The following is a 13,475-nucleotide window of genomic DNA, read 5'->3' on the forward strand; positions in this document are numbered from 1 at the left end:
GATTGGTTCACATCAACCAATCGTAGCTCTGGTGGTGATGATGTTCTTCTTCCATGTCACCTTGAACCTGCAGTCAGTGCCACTTATGAAACAGTGGTGTGGTCCAAAGCAGGTTTGGAGCCAAAGTATGTCCATTATCACCAAGATGGACGGCAGAAACAAGATCCATCGTATTATTTACGCACAAGACTGTTTCTGGATGAACTGCCGTGTGGAAACGTCTCCATGAAAACATTTACTGTGAAACTGTCTGATGCTGGAACCTACAAATGTTCTCTCCCTGCAATGAAGAAGGAGCTGATGTGGAACTTATTGTTGGTACGTCAAAAAGATAGAATGGGATCATTCTGTGGGAACACAAACTGTTTACTGATGCTTCATCAGGAAGTCTAACTGTGATCTTTGTTTCCCCAGGACAGTCTCATGTGATTGGCTCACACCAACCAGTTAAAGTACTGGTCAGTGATGACATCATCCTGCCATGTCACCTGGAGCCTCCACTGGATGTAACAACACTATCAGTGGAGTGGAGACGTGGTCCAGTCCTGGTCCACGTCTATAGAAACAGGAGGAATGATCCAGTTTCTCAGGACCAGAACTTCAAAGGTAGAACTTCTCTCTTCCAAGATGAGATGACCAGAGGAAACATTTCTCTAAAACTGACCGACGTCAATGAGTAGGATGCAGGAAATACACCTGCTCTGTTCCCAAACTGCACAGAAGCTTCGTTACACTCGTTGTTGGTGAGTACAGATAAACTGAAGCAATTTGAAATGAAATAAGAGAAAATATAAAAATGTGAAAATATAAAGTGTGTAAGATTGAGTGGCAACTGAACACACCTTGTCTCACAACTCCAGCACCAGAATGAATATCGTCAAAGTGTTTTCTATAAAACCACACATATGTTCAAACATTGTGTTTTTATCAATGTCATTAGTTCAGGTTACATTTTCAGTGTTTCTCTTGCATATGTTTGGGTTCAGTTAGGGTTCAGAAAACATCTTGTTTTGGCTTTAAATACCTGTTTCGGTCGACACAAACAAGCTGTAGATGGCCTGATTTACCATAAAGTTACAGAAGTGGATTAGGTCTTATGTAAAAAAAAAAAAGAAAAAGAAATTAGACATTTCTAACAAGAAGTAGACATTTCTAACAAGAAGTTGGAATTCTGAGTTTAAAGTCTTTCCTCAACACAAACTCTTCCTGGCCATGATGTTTTCACACATTTTAACACCTTTTTTCATTTCCATCCACAGAGCCACCACCAGCCCGTGGTAAGTGTTTACTACAGATATCATCAGCGTGTCATTCAACAGGTGAATCGTTCAGTAGTCAGGTGTTAAAGCACCATCTGCTGGACAGCTGTTGACTCTGTTCAGGAATTATTATTATTAGTTCATTATTTTTCTAGCCTCCAGTCAAATTAAAATACTCTTATTACTTGGAGACTTGTGGTGACCAGGTTTTTTAGAGAACAATCTGCCTCCTAATGTCAGAGGAGCATTTCAGTGCTTTGACAGGTTCATCGGGACCGACTCTAAATTTATGCTTTATTCCTGAACAGATGATCCATATTCGAAGATGGATGGATGTTACCTTTGAAGCCGAAATTGAAGACCAAATCCTGACTTGTTTCTCTGTTCTTTCAGGTTTTTACTCCACTTTTATAGTTGTGATTGCTGTCATTACTGTGAGTGCCCTTGTTATTTCCCTCGTCATTTTTAAAGGCGCATTTCTGAAGAACAGAAAGATCATTAAGTCACACATTTCTCCTCTCTTTATTTCCCCTGTTTGTCTTAAAACACTGCTGCAACTGATAACATTTAAAACAACATTATATAGTGATAAATATTTATTATTTTTATTTGAACATCACTGTCATAAAAACAAATCCCAGCCTTCTATAAGTGTTCGTCAGATGAAAAGTAATGTTAAGTACACTGTTATGTCTTGGAGTAAACGTGCATGCTCAGACTGTCGAGGTTGTACAATCTCTAAAACTCTGAGCGAACACAGCCTGAAACAGAAACAATAACTTCAGGCAGCAACATGCTAACAACTAACGCTCTGTCAAAATGGACTTTTGATCAAAAACCGGCTTCATCAGACATTAGACATGTGAGAAATAACTTTTAATGACTTTTTTTGTTTTAACACAGGAGAAAAACAAACGTCTGGTCACAGTGCAGTCGGTAATGATAAAGCGAAACAGTTCGTGAAGCCTCCCTGGACTGACAACAGCACCACTAACAAGCTGACCATAGAGATGGCTGAGGTCAAGTCAGAGCTGCATGAGAAAGAGAAGAAGATCCTCCAACAACAGAACATCAGCATGAGGCGTATCCACAGCAGCCCTGCCATTCTGGATATCAGGCTCTCTACAGGTCTCTGTTGCTATGACCAGTCCACTGCAACCAACAGCAGTCCAACATCTGACAACTTCCTCCAGAACAAGGATCCAAACAGTGGCAGGCTGAAGTGTCGACATTTATCAGAGCCGACTGACAACCACTTTGCAGCTCTGGCATTTTTTCAATGAAGATCAAACAACACTTGATGAAAAGATCATTCTAAATATTATACTCCATTCCACACCCTGCACACTGGACCATTAATGTTCAGTAGTTGAGTAAATATTCTAAGTTACTTTCGGTCTTTTCAGCTCTGCACCCTTTACTGGCTTCATAGACACTTTGATTGATGGGAGGCGACAATAAGAAGTACTTAGGCTCATTATTGTAGGTGGCATCCTCTGAATTTACACTTTAATTTCCTACACCAACATGAATGTCTTTACTATTTAATTTCTGCATTTATTTATTGTTATTTTGTGTCACTTAAGAAATTGTGTTTTTTGCTCCATTCATATAAATATTCCCTGAAAAAACAACACCGAAATGTATTACAGTTTTCAAGTTACTGTTGTAAAAACAAAGCAACTTATTCTAAACCAGCAGACTCAGTCTCATCTGTGATACTGAGTGACCAAACTGTTTAATTATGTGAGAACTCACACGGATGACAAACTGAGTTTTTTTGGTTTTATATGTAAGAGAGTCGGTCAGAGACTGTTTTAATCAGGAAACTGAAGAGAGTTAGAGTCAGTGTTGACCTCTTTAGAATATGTTCAACAAAACCACACAAGTTTCCAATCACACTGTAAAATACGAGCTGATTGAATGAAGCTAAACCTGTGAAAGTGAACAGTCCTGCTTGGTTCTCACATTACTCCTTTTTACTGACGTCATGTCATTCTGTAATATTTTCAGTTAAAATTGTTCTTATTTTAAATAGTGAGAACTGTTGTTCTGTTTGTGAGTTTGACAATGTCCTGTGTTTGTTTCAACTTCTGATGTATCATGTATCTTTAGAAATGTATTAGTTTTTAGTTTTTTTAATTAAAGACTGACAAAAGTCAGAATTCTGAGAAAGTGAAGTCAATAGGTTACAAATGTAAATACCATTTTTCTTTATTCTATCATCAGACTGTGCAATCAACGTTTACCTCATGATGACATCTTCCCTCTGAACCAGCTGCGTGCTACATAAGGAATATGTTATACCGTCATCAAACTGATGATCCACGGTGCTACAATTCAACAAGGATAGAGAGGAGCACTAAAACACAGAACTTTAATACCAGAGTAAACACACATTAATATTGTCCTCTGATTGTAAAGTTATGTTGACTTGTATGAACACTTGTGTTGAATGGTTTGTCCAAGTTGTGACGTTTCTTTAAACGCAGCAGCTGTGAATGCAGAACAAAGTTCATAACGGATTTATCCATCCCTCATCTGAAGCAGTGTAATATTTCCTCTGCTGTAAAACTGACAAAAAATAAAAATAGATTTATTGTTCCAATGTGTTTCAAAAATGTTTCTCAGTCACTACAATGATCCGAGGCTTGTAGGAGTTTCACTTGGTCTGTTCTGTCTGTTGTGACAGCTTTTGATGTGTTCTGTCTGTCCTCATGATGGCGCTGTGCACTATGAGAAACTTTCTGCTGATTCACAGAGGAAACTGCAGTGGAGCAGGAAGTATACAGATCTTTTAAAGTTAAAGTGGCAACACAGCACTGAAAATAATCTGTCACAATTATTATATGTAAAATGTGTCATGTCAAAATGTTAAGTTCTTTGTTAAATTTGTTGTGAATGGTGAAATCAGTTCAAACAGCTGCTGGAAGATAAGAAACACTTGTGACAGGACGCACAAAAACACACAAAAAACAGGCTTTTACAGCAATGGCACGACAAACAGACACATTTTACAATTTCCAAAAAGGCATCAGGTATTTAAACTTTGCCATGGCCATTCCACAAAGTTTTTGTAAGTTTCACCTCATGATGTTGTGATGGGGAAACCAGTGTTTCCTCATGTTAATTAGGCTGCTGGCTCTTGAACACACCCAGGTGTTGGAGTGGTTCCCTCACTGTTGGTAGTGTTAAAGTTCACCGGGACACAGTTTGCAGTGATTGGAATGATTGGCGATTGCCATGAGCACGTGTGGTGGGTAAGTTGTTGCACTCCTGGAACACATCCTACAGTAGGCTGCCTCCCTTTAGCTGGCTTCTGTCCACTCTCTTTTGTTGTTTTTGGAATGTGTTTCAAAGGGATACAATTTTACTGTGTTTACAAAAGAATACTTAAATGAAGTTGTTTTATATTCATAACTGGATTAATTTTCCGTGAGTTATTAACCCCCTTTTCCACAGATATTTTCATTTATTGATTATTTCACTTCAATTAATAAATGCTCTTTACTTTGGAACCACGTCTCTGTCTTATCTCAGTTAAACGAACTTGTGCTGTCCAATATGTAATTGAGGTCTTGTCAGATTTCCATAAGATATTTCCTGGGGTGAAATTCTGCAGGTGACGTTATCAGTAAGTCAGATTTTGGTGGCCTCCCACCTACAATCTCACCTCGCCACAATGTGACAACTCTTAAAGGGATATTCGTGAATTCACTTCATTACTTGGGCCATGTCCATGACAAACACAGGAAATGTGAGAGTATGGTACGTAGCTCATCAAGAAAACCTTTAACTCTTTTAAGCTGATTTTAAACTGATGTAACAGGGATCCTTTCTACCTTGAATAAGGAATAGTTATTGGTTGTAGTTAATGGTTGTTGTTATTGGAGCTCAGATCCCACTGACTCTGACATACCCTCTCTGCACAAGAACATTGTTTCCATGTTTACATACCTGTATTGAAATGTCCCATGACATGACAGAGTAAACACTCTTATCAGTGAAACATGCAGATTCTTCATCAGTCAGTATTTTCCCTCACAGTACCTCAAAATAGTATTATAATAAGATGGTTCTGTTTCAAAGAAATAAAATCAAATATTTCACCAACATGTCAGGACACACTGTGTAGCTGCATCAGGTCAACTCTTTGTTATCAGATCATCCTCAGTCTGTTATTGGACACCTTTGTTTTTTCAGTTTTCTGTTCTGTGTTTAAACTGTCAGCTCTCTTCACAGATATAGCAGCTTTGAGGAGAAACATCTGATAGAAATGAATCTCAACAACCGAACTGAAAGCAACAAAACAAAACACAACTTTCACTTCAGCCAGTGTTAAACGTATCCAAAAGTCATGACTGAGTAGAAGTAAATATATCAAATTAAAATAATATTTTTGTAATGTTAAGGACCCTCTTACAGAAATGCTAGCAGAGAGGGTGTGACGTATTTAAAAGGATGCTCAGACATCAGATGGAGCAACAGTGGTACCAAAGTTTTATTTTGAAATCAAAGAAACAAACAAGTAAAAAGTAGCAGAAAATAAAAATACATGTGTGAAGTACAGTAGTGGGTAAAATGTACTTAGTTACTGGATACAATCACCTTTCACAGCAGGTTTCAATATAACACAACTTTGTGTCAGTACAAATCTTTTATTTTTATGATAACTTTTCCTGTCCAGTGAAAAATATTCATTTTTATAAATGTTTCACCAGAAAGTCACACTGAGATTACAATCAATTGCTGCAGTCATACAAAAAGAAAACACAACATATAAAACATGATAAACAATGATAAAAGACAGTGACCACATGAGAAACAAAACAACATTCCTGATGATGCCCTTAAGTTCACAATCAGAGAACATACATCCAGCCTTATTGTTTACTCTGTGTTTGATGCACAGAGAAGTGCTTTAGTCTAACCTTGTTGAATCGTTATGAAGTAAACTTTGATTGTACAATCTCATGACAGAATAAAGAAAAATTGCATTTACATTTGTTACCTATAAACCTCACTTTCTTTCTTAGGTTACCAATTCTTTTGTCTGTCTTTGATCAAAAATAATACATTTCTTAAGAGACATGATTTTAAGTGATGGGCAGATGAAGCGACATCTGCTGGCTTTAAAACATAAAGCAGCCATTAAACACTGAGACTGAACATGTACAGTCCAAGAAACCTTTGTGTTAATTATGGAGCAGATCTATTTGTTTAGAAATGCTGAATTTATGAGATTGTTTACTGGATAACAACATAATTATGACACAATAACAGTAAATTTAACACCATATACCTCACAAACATAACAACACTGTGTGGGTCGGTGGTGGTGAGATTATTTCTCAGGAGTGTAAACAAACACAGGACATTCTGTCACTTTCAAAATCACAAACAGAACAACAGTTCTCACTATTTAAAATACAGTCGGTAAGATTTTAAATGAAACTATTTCAAAATGACACAAAAATCTGTGAAAAAGAAGAAAAATGTTAGAATACTGCAAACAGGTAAGCAAGCAGGACTGTTCACTTTAACAGGTTTAGTTTCATTCAATCAGCTCGTGTTTTGAAGTGTGATCGGAAACTCGTGTGGTTTTGTTGAACATATTATAAAGAGGTCAACACTGACTCTAAACCTCTCCAGTTTCCTGATTAAAACAGTCTCTGACTGACTCTCTTACATATAAAACTAAAAAAAACTCAGTTTGTCATCTGTGTGAGTTCTCACATAATTAAACAGTTTGATCACTCAGTATCACTGATGAGACTGGGTCTGCTGGTTTAAATAAGTTCCTTTGTTTTTCTAACATTAACTTGGAAACTTTAATACATTTCGGTGTTGTTTTCTAAGATAATATTTATATGAAATGGAGCAAAAACACCATTTTCTTAAGTGGCACAAAATAAAAACAAAAAATATAGAAACTGAACAGTAAAGACATTCATGTTGATTTAGGAAATTAAAGCATAAATTCAGAGAATGCCACCCAGAAATAATGAGCTTTTTAAGTACTTCTTATTGTCACTGCTCATCAAATTGTCTATATAGCCAGTAAAGAGTGCAGAGCTGAAAGAGATAAAGTAACTTAAAATATTTACTCAACTACTGAACTTTCCAGGTCCAGTGTGCAGGGTGTGAAATGTCGACGCCTAAGCCTGCCATCGTTTGGATCCTTGCTCTAGAGGAATTTTCCAGATGTTGGACTGCTGTTAGTTGAGGCTGCAGTGGACTGGTCATAGTACCATAGTGAGACCACTGACAGTGTAAATGGCAGGGCTGCTATGGAAACATGTTGATGTTCTGTTGTAGCAGGATCTTCTCCTCTTTCTCATGAAGCTTTGACTTGACCCTCAGGAACTGTTTCTCTTCATCATCACTCACAAGACATTTTTAGAGGACTGCCTGGTCTTCCGAAAAAAAATGTCTTTCTACTGTGTAAAAACAACCAAAGTGCTGTTATTTCTCACAGTAATGCCTGATAGAGCCAGTTTTTGATCAAAACATTTATCCATTTAGACAGAGTGTTAGCTGTTAGCATGTTGCTGCCTGAAGTTATTGACTCTGTTTCAGAGAGTGTTAGAGTTTTATATAACCTCGACAGTCTGAGCACTGTACACTGTACTTAATGTAACGTTACATCTGATAAATTGTTAAAGAAAGCTGGGATTTGTTTTCATGACAGTGGTGTCCAAATAAAAAATATATATATGTATCTCTATATAATAATATATATAATGTTTAAATGTTATCAGATGCAGCAGTGTTTTAAGACAGACGGGAAATAAAAAGAGGAGAAATTTGTGACTTACTGATCTTTTTGTTCTTCAGACATGCGCCAATAACAACAAGTACAATCACAGCAATGGCAGCAATGATAATTATAAAAGTGGCGTAAAAACCTGAAAGAACAGAGAAACAAGTCAGGATTTGTTCTTCACTTTGGGCTTCAAAGATAACATTCATCCATTTTCAAATATGGATCATCTGTTCAGGAATAAAGTATAAACTTACTTTAAGAGGCAGACTGTTTTCACGTGATAACAGTATTTTGATTTGACTGGCATTTAATAGTGCCAGTTTAATAGTGAACTGATTCGTGAACAGGGTCAACAGCCGTCCAGCAGATGTTGCTTTTACACCTGACTGCTGAAGAATTCACCTGTTTAATGACACACTGATGATATCTGTGTACAGGAAACACATCACTGTATCTACTTACCACGTTCACGGCCTGGTTGTGGCTCTGTGGATGAAAAATGAAATGAAATGTTAAAATGTGTGAGATAACATCAGAGCCAACAAGAAGAGTTTCTGTTGAGGAAACAAAAAAAATTATCTTAAAGGTCCATTGTGCAGGATTTAGTGCCAGAAAGAAACAGAGAGACTTTAATCTCAGAATTCCAACTTTTTGTTAGATGTGTCTCAATTCCTATTTTTTTTTTTTTTTTTTTTTACATAAGGCCTAATCATCTTCTGTAAGTTTATGGTAAGTCAGGCCATCTGCAGCTTGTTTGTAGCAACCAAAACAGGTGTTTTTGTTTTCTGAACCCTGACTGAACCCAAACATATGCAGAGTTTTAACAACAGAAACATTGAAAATGTAATGTAATATTTTCTCTCATTTCATTTCAATATGCTTCAGTTTATCTGCACTCACCAACAATGAGTGTAACATAGCTTCTTTGCAGTTTGGGAACAGAGCAGGTGTAATTTCCTGCATCCTGCTCAGTGACGTCGGTCAGTTTTAGAGAAATGTTTCCTCTGGTCATCTCATCTTGGAAGAGAGAAGTTCTACCTTTGAAGTTCTGGTCCTGAGAAACTGGATCATCCCCCCTACTTCTATAGACGTGGACCAGGGCTGGACCACGTCTCCACTCCACTGATAGTGTTGTTACATCCAGTGGAGGCTCCAGGTGACATGGAAGAAGGACGCCATCACCAACCAGGGCTACGATTGGTTGATGTGAACCAATCAGCAATGTGTGAGCCACACATAAAACTGAAGAACAAACAGAAAGGAGCACTTTATTATACATGTTATCAAAGACAATGAATTCAGTTTGTCATTCTGAAAAAGTTTCCTGATCACACACACTCATTGGACATAGGTGGGTCGAACAGCAGCACAGGTATTCATTTAAAAAGCAGGAAACAGTCGCCAGCACTCGTGTGCAGAAATAGGTGTGACAACAGGCTGGGAAGAGCCTGGGGCAGGTAATCTAAAACACAAAAGGTACGCAGCATTTTGTCAGCTGTTATCTCCTCCGGCTGAGCAGAAGACGATGATTCAGAGCAGGTGTGACGGAGGCGTCTGATGAGAGGGTGGTGCAGGTTGGATGTGTCAGTTTTGAGGTAGTTTACTTTAAATTCTCCATGTCAAGACTCTGACACACACTCATCAAACAAACAGCAGCTTACTGTCCATGTAGTTTAACGTTGTTGTTCTCAGTGCCACATTTGGTCTTAATTGAAGGACAATAACAGAATGATCATAAATGAATTTGGCCTCAGACGAAGGTTTTTCTGTTGTGCGGCTGAAAATTGTTTGCCCGGTGCTCCGGTGAGCACCTGTTCACCTGTCCTCCTACAGATCACGTCACACTATCAGACATCCGATCATCATAACTATCATAATAACACCGACAAAACAGAAGCCTCAACAAAGTATATTCCAACACATGATCAGCATAATTCACATCAGAAAATGTATGATGTCTCAAAATAATTGTGAATCCATAAGGCAAATCTGCAAAATGTATTCAACACTCAGGCCCTTAATTGAGCATTATACAGCAATTCATACATATGTACTTTCATATGGAGCCATAAATTATAAGTAATTATCACCATAAGTTATCATCATTGTGATGACTGTAAACACAGCAACAACTTGGTATTGGAAAAGATTGTTGGGTACACAGAGACTGACTGAACAAGCTACTGTTATGTTCTGGCTTCCTGTATTTCACAATGGGAATTACAAAGATACAATACCTTCTTAATATTCTATATAACATGTTTCATTGGACATCATGAAACTGCAGATCAGTTGTTGTATTGGTTTATACACTGAACCTAAACTTGACTGCAGTTGATGCAGACTGAACGGAAAATTCCTGTTTCTGTGTTGCACACCAGTGTTGAGGATTACAATACACGGATAAAAAGAAATCAGTTTTCTGATTAAATTTTCTTCTCTCACAGACAAGAAAACAGGCTGCTTTTAGCTTTAGAGCAACATCATTTTAAATTTAAGCTCTGCCATTTTCATCACATTATTACAGGTCAATATAAATGCTCAGAGTGGATCTGCAGCTACAGAAGTGTAGCAGTTTACCTTCAGAATGAACAACTGTCTGTGTGAGTAATAAAAACCTACCTGTTAGGTTCAGACAGGTGAACAGCAAAGCCAGAAACATTGACTCCATCATCCTCTACACTTCATGGTACTTCATGGAACCATTCAAAGTGGATGAACAGCTTTACCTTACTGTGGAGGAGTTCAGCATCATGGCAGTGTGGAATAATGACTGGACTCGCATTGTTTATTTAGGCTCACATCCTAGAGGAAGGAATATACACCCTGTGTCAGTGTTTGAGTTTGGCAAATAATCCAAAGTCTCTGTTTAAACCTACCCAACAACATGAAAATTAAATAAATCAGTGCAAGGAACAAATTTATAGACACTTCAAAATAACTTGGAAAGGCAATAATCATGATATATATATAAAAAAGCTTCATTAAATACATAATTGGACTATAGGGGGTTTCAATATCTACAATAGGTTCCTGTGTTGTCATACTTCAGGCCATCAAAATGTCCAGACTTCACTGCTGTGCAGATGTGATTTTACAGTTTGCATTTCTCTGTTTCGATTCAAACTAATGCAGATAGTATAACCTCATCAGTGTTGCTGGTTGATCTGTTCCCTAACCCTAACCCATGTCACTAGGAGTATTCTGTTCTGTTTCAAAGAAATAAAATCAAAGATTTCCCCAACATGTCAGGATACACAGTGTTACTCCATCAGGTCTGCTCTTTGTTATCAGATCATCCTCACTCTGTTATTGGACACTTTTGTTTTTTCACGGTGTCAGCTCTCTTCACAGATACAGCAGCTGTGAGGAGTACTGTCTACATAAAAAATGTTGGATCCTGTTCAAGGTTTGAGTCTCAACAACCAGGCTGACAGCAACAAAGCAAAACACAACTTTCACTTCAGCCACTGTTGTAAAAAGTACCCAAAAGTCATGACTGAGTAGAAGTAAAGATATTAGTTAAAATAGTATTTTGGTAATGTTAACCAAAATACTTGCAGAGAGGGTGTAACTATTTAAAAGGATGCTCAGACGTCGAAAAAATGGAACCAAAGTTTATTTTGAAATCAAAGAAGCTCAAGCAAAGTATTTACAAAAAAAGGTTGGAGATCCCAGCTGAAATAAACAAAAGGGGAAATCATTGAACCAGCCACACAGTGTGCCATTGCACCCAACTATCGACTCTAAACTGGATTACCGTGATCTCCAAACTACACTACAAACAAACTAACAAAACAAAACCCCATCACTGAAAAAGAAGTAGGGGGAAAAGGCAAAAAGCAGACAAAGGGAAAAACATCCCCTTCTAATGTGAGCTGGGCAGTGGCTCCAGAGAGAATGAGACTTCCACTTAATCCTCCTTAAATGCTGTCATCCAGAATAACACCTGTATAAGTGTGTCATCCTGGAAGATAAACAAACAGACAAAGGAAGAGAAGGCAGTAGAGACCAACAAAGGGAGAGAGACAGAGAGAGAACTGGCAGAGGGAGTGAGGTATCTGGAGGGCAACACATTCTTATGTACTCAGTCTAGATTCAATCATGACTAATTTATTTTCATTGTGTGAGTGAAGGTCCAGGGGTTGGCTTCCAACCGTGAGGGGGTCAGAGGTTAACAGATCATAAAGTGTTTAACTAAGTTTGACCTGCATGCCAAATGGTGGGTGATGCCTGAAACAGGTCAACTCCTCTTTTAGTCTATTGGATAAATTGGCAAAGGGACCAATCAGAAGAAGTGGGTGTACTTGAGAAGGGACTCTAAAAAGGCCCTCACAGGAAGACAGAGGGGGTGGCACTTGGTAGATCTCCTAAGAACGAAAGGCAGATAAGAGTTCTGATAGGGCAGAGGGCGGAGCATTTTGGCATTGCTTTTTCCACAGAATTGATAATATCAGAAAGCGGCCACTTCTGATCCAGACTGATCCAGGGCTCAGATTCTGTTTCAATAAAGACTGCTCTATCATTCCACCCAGGCTTGCCTCCGCAGAATTCTTTTATCATCAAACTACATGCCGACACTTTTGAGGAGGAAAGTCCAGAAACTACAGGAGAAAGAAAACAACCAGTACAGGCCCAACAGTAAAGTGAAAAGCGACACGTATAGATAGGACTCAAGTAAAAGTAGTAAAAGTATCTGCAATTAAATGTCACTAAGTATCAAAAGTAATTTAACAGATGATTGTTAATTGAATGATTATTGCCGTTTTTTTCTTTCTGATGAACAGAGTCAGTGTGTTTTTTTTTTATTTGATTGTTGATAAATAAGCGTATTGATGTCCCACAGATGCAGAGTGTAATCCACAAAATAACTAAAGTTATCAGATAAATATAGTGGAGCATAAAGTACATTTGCCTTCAAAGTACGGAGTGGAAGTAAAAAGTAGGATAACTTTATAAGAAAATAAAAATACTCATGTAAAGTATAACAACCTCAAAACTGTACTGAAGTACAGTACTTGAGTGAATGTACTTTGTTACTGACTACAATCACCTTTCACAGCAGGTTTTAATATAGCAGAACTTTGTGTCAGTACAAATGATTTTCACCTGTTATTTATACGATTATAACTTTTCCTGTGCAGTGAAAAACATTTATATACATTATTATACATTTTTTACCAGAAAGTCATACTGAGATTACAATCATTTGCTGCAGTCATACAAAAAGAAAAGACAACATATAAAACATGATATACAATCAGAAAAGACAGTGACCACTTGAGAAAAACAACAACATTGATGAAGATGAAGACATAAGATGAAAAAGATGCACCACTGTACGTTAAACTACTCAGCTGGGTGTAAAGGAACGTGACATTAAACATCTACAGCAGTAAAATGACACATACACATTAATGCAGCAGGAATATTAATCCACAAACACACAA

At 37.6% G+C, this 13,475-nt stretch overlaps 1 protein-coding gene and 1 long non-coding RNA gene across 2 annotated transcripts in view; one reads left to right on the forward strand and one right to left on the reverse strand.

Annotated features, from left to right (window-relative positions):
- LOC115589817 (myelin-oligodendrocyte glycoprotein-like) overlaps window positions 1-13,475 on the reverse strand; it is a 125,485-nt gene that overhangs the window by 70,017 nt on the left and 41,993 nt on the right. The window lies entirely within an intron of this gene.
- On the forward strand, window positions 39-1,765 carry LOC115589870 (uncharacterized). Its single transcript, XR_003985608.1, has 4 exons — window positions 39-318; window positions 415-743; window positions 1,260-1,277; window positions 1,568-1,765. It is a non-coding gene; the product is annotated as an uncharacterized LOC115589870 (long non-coding RNA).

The sequence above is a fragment of the Sparus aurata genome, chromosome 10 (assembly GCF_900880675.1).
Source record: "Sparus aurata chromosome 10, fSpaAur1.1, whole genome shotgun sequence".
In the NCBI taxonomy this organism is placed as follows: Eukaryota; Metazoa; Chordata; class Actinopteri; order Spariformes; family Sparidae; genus Sparus; species Sparus aurata.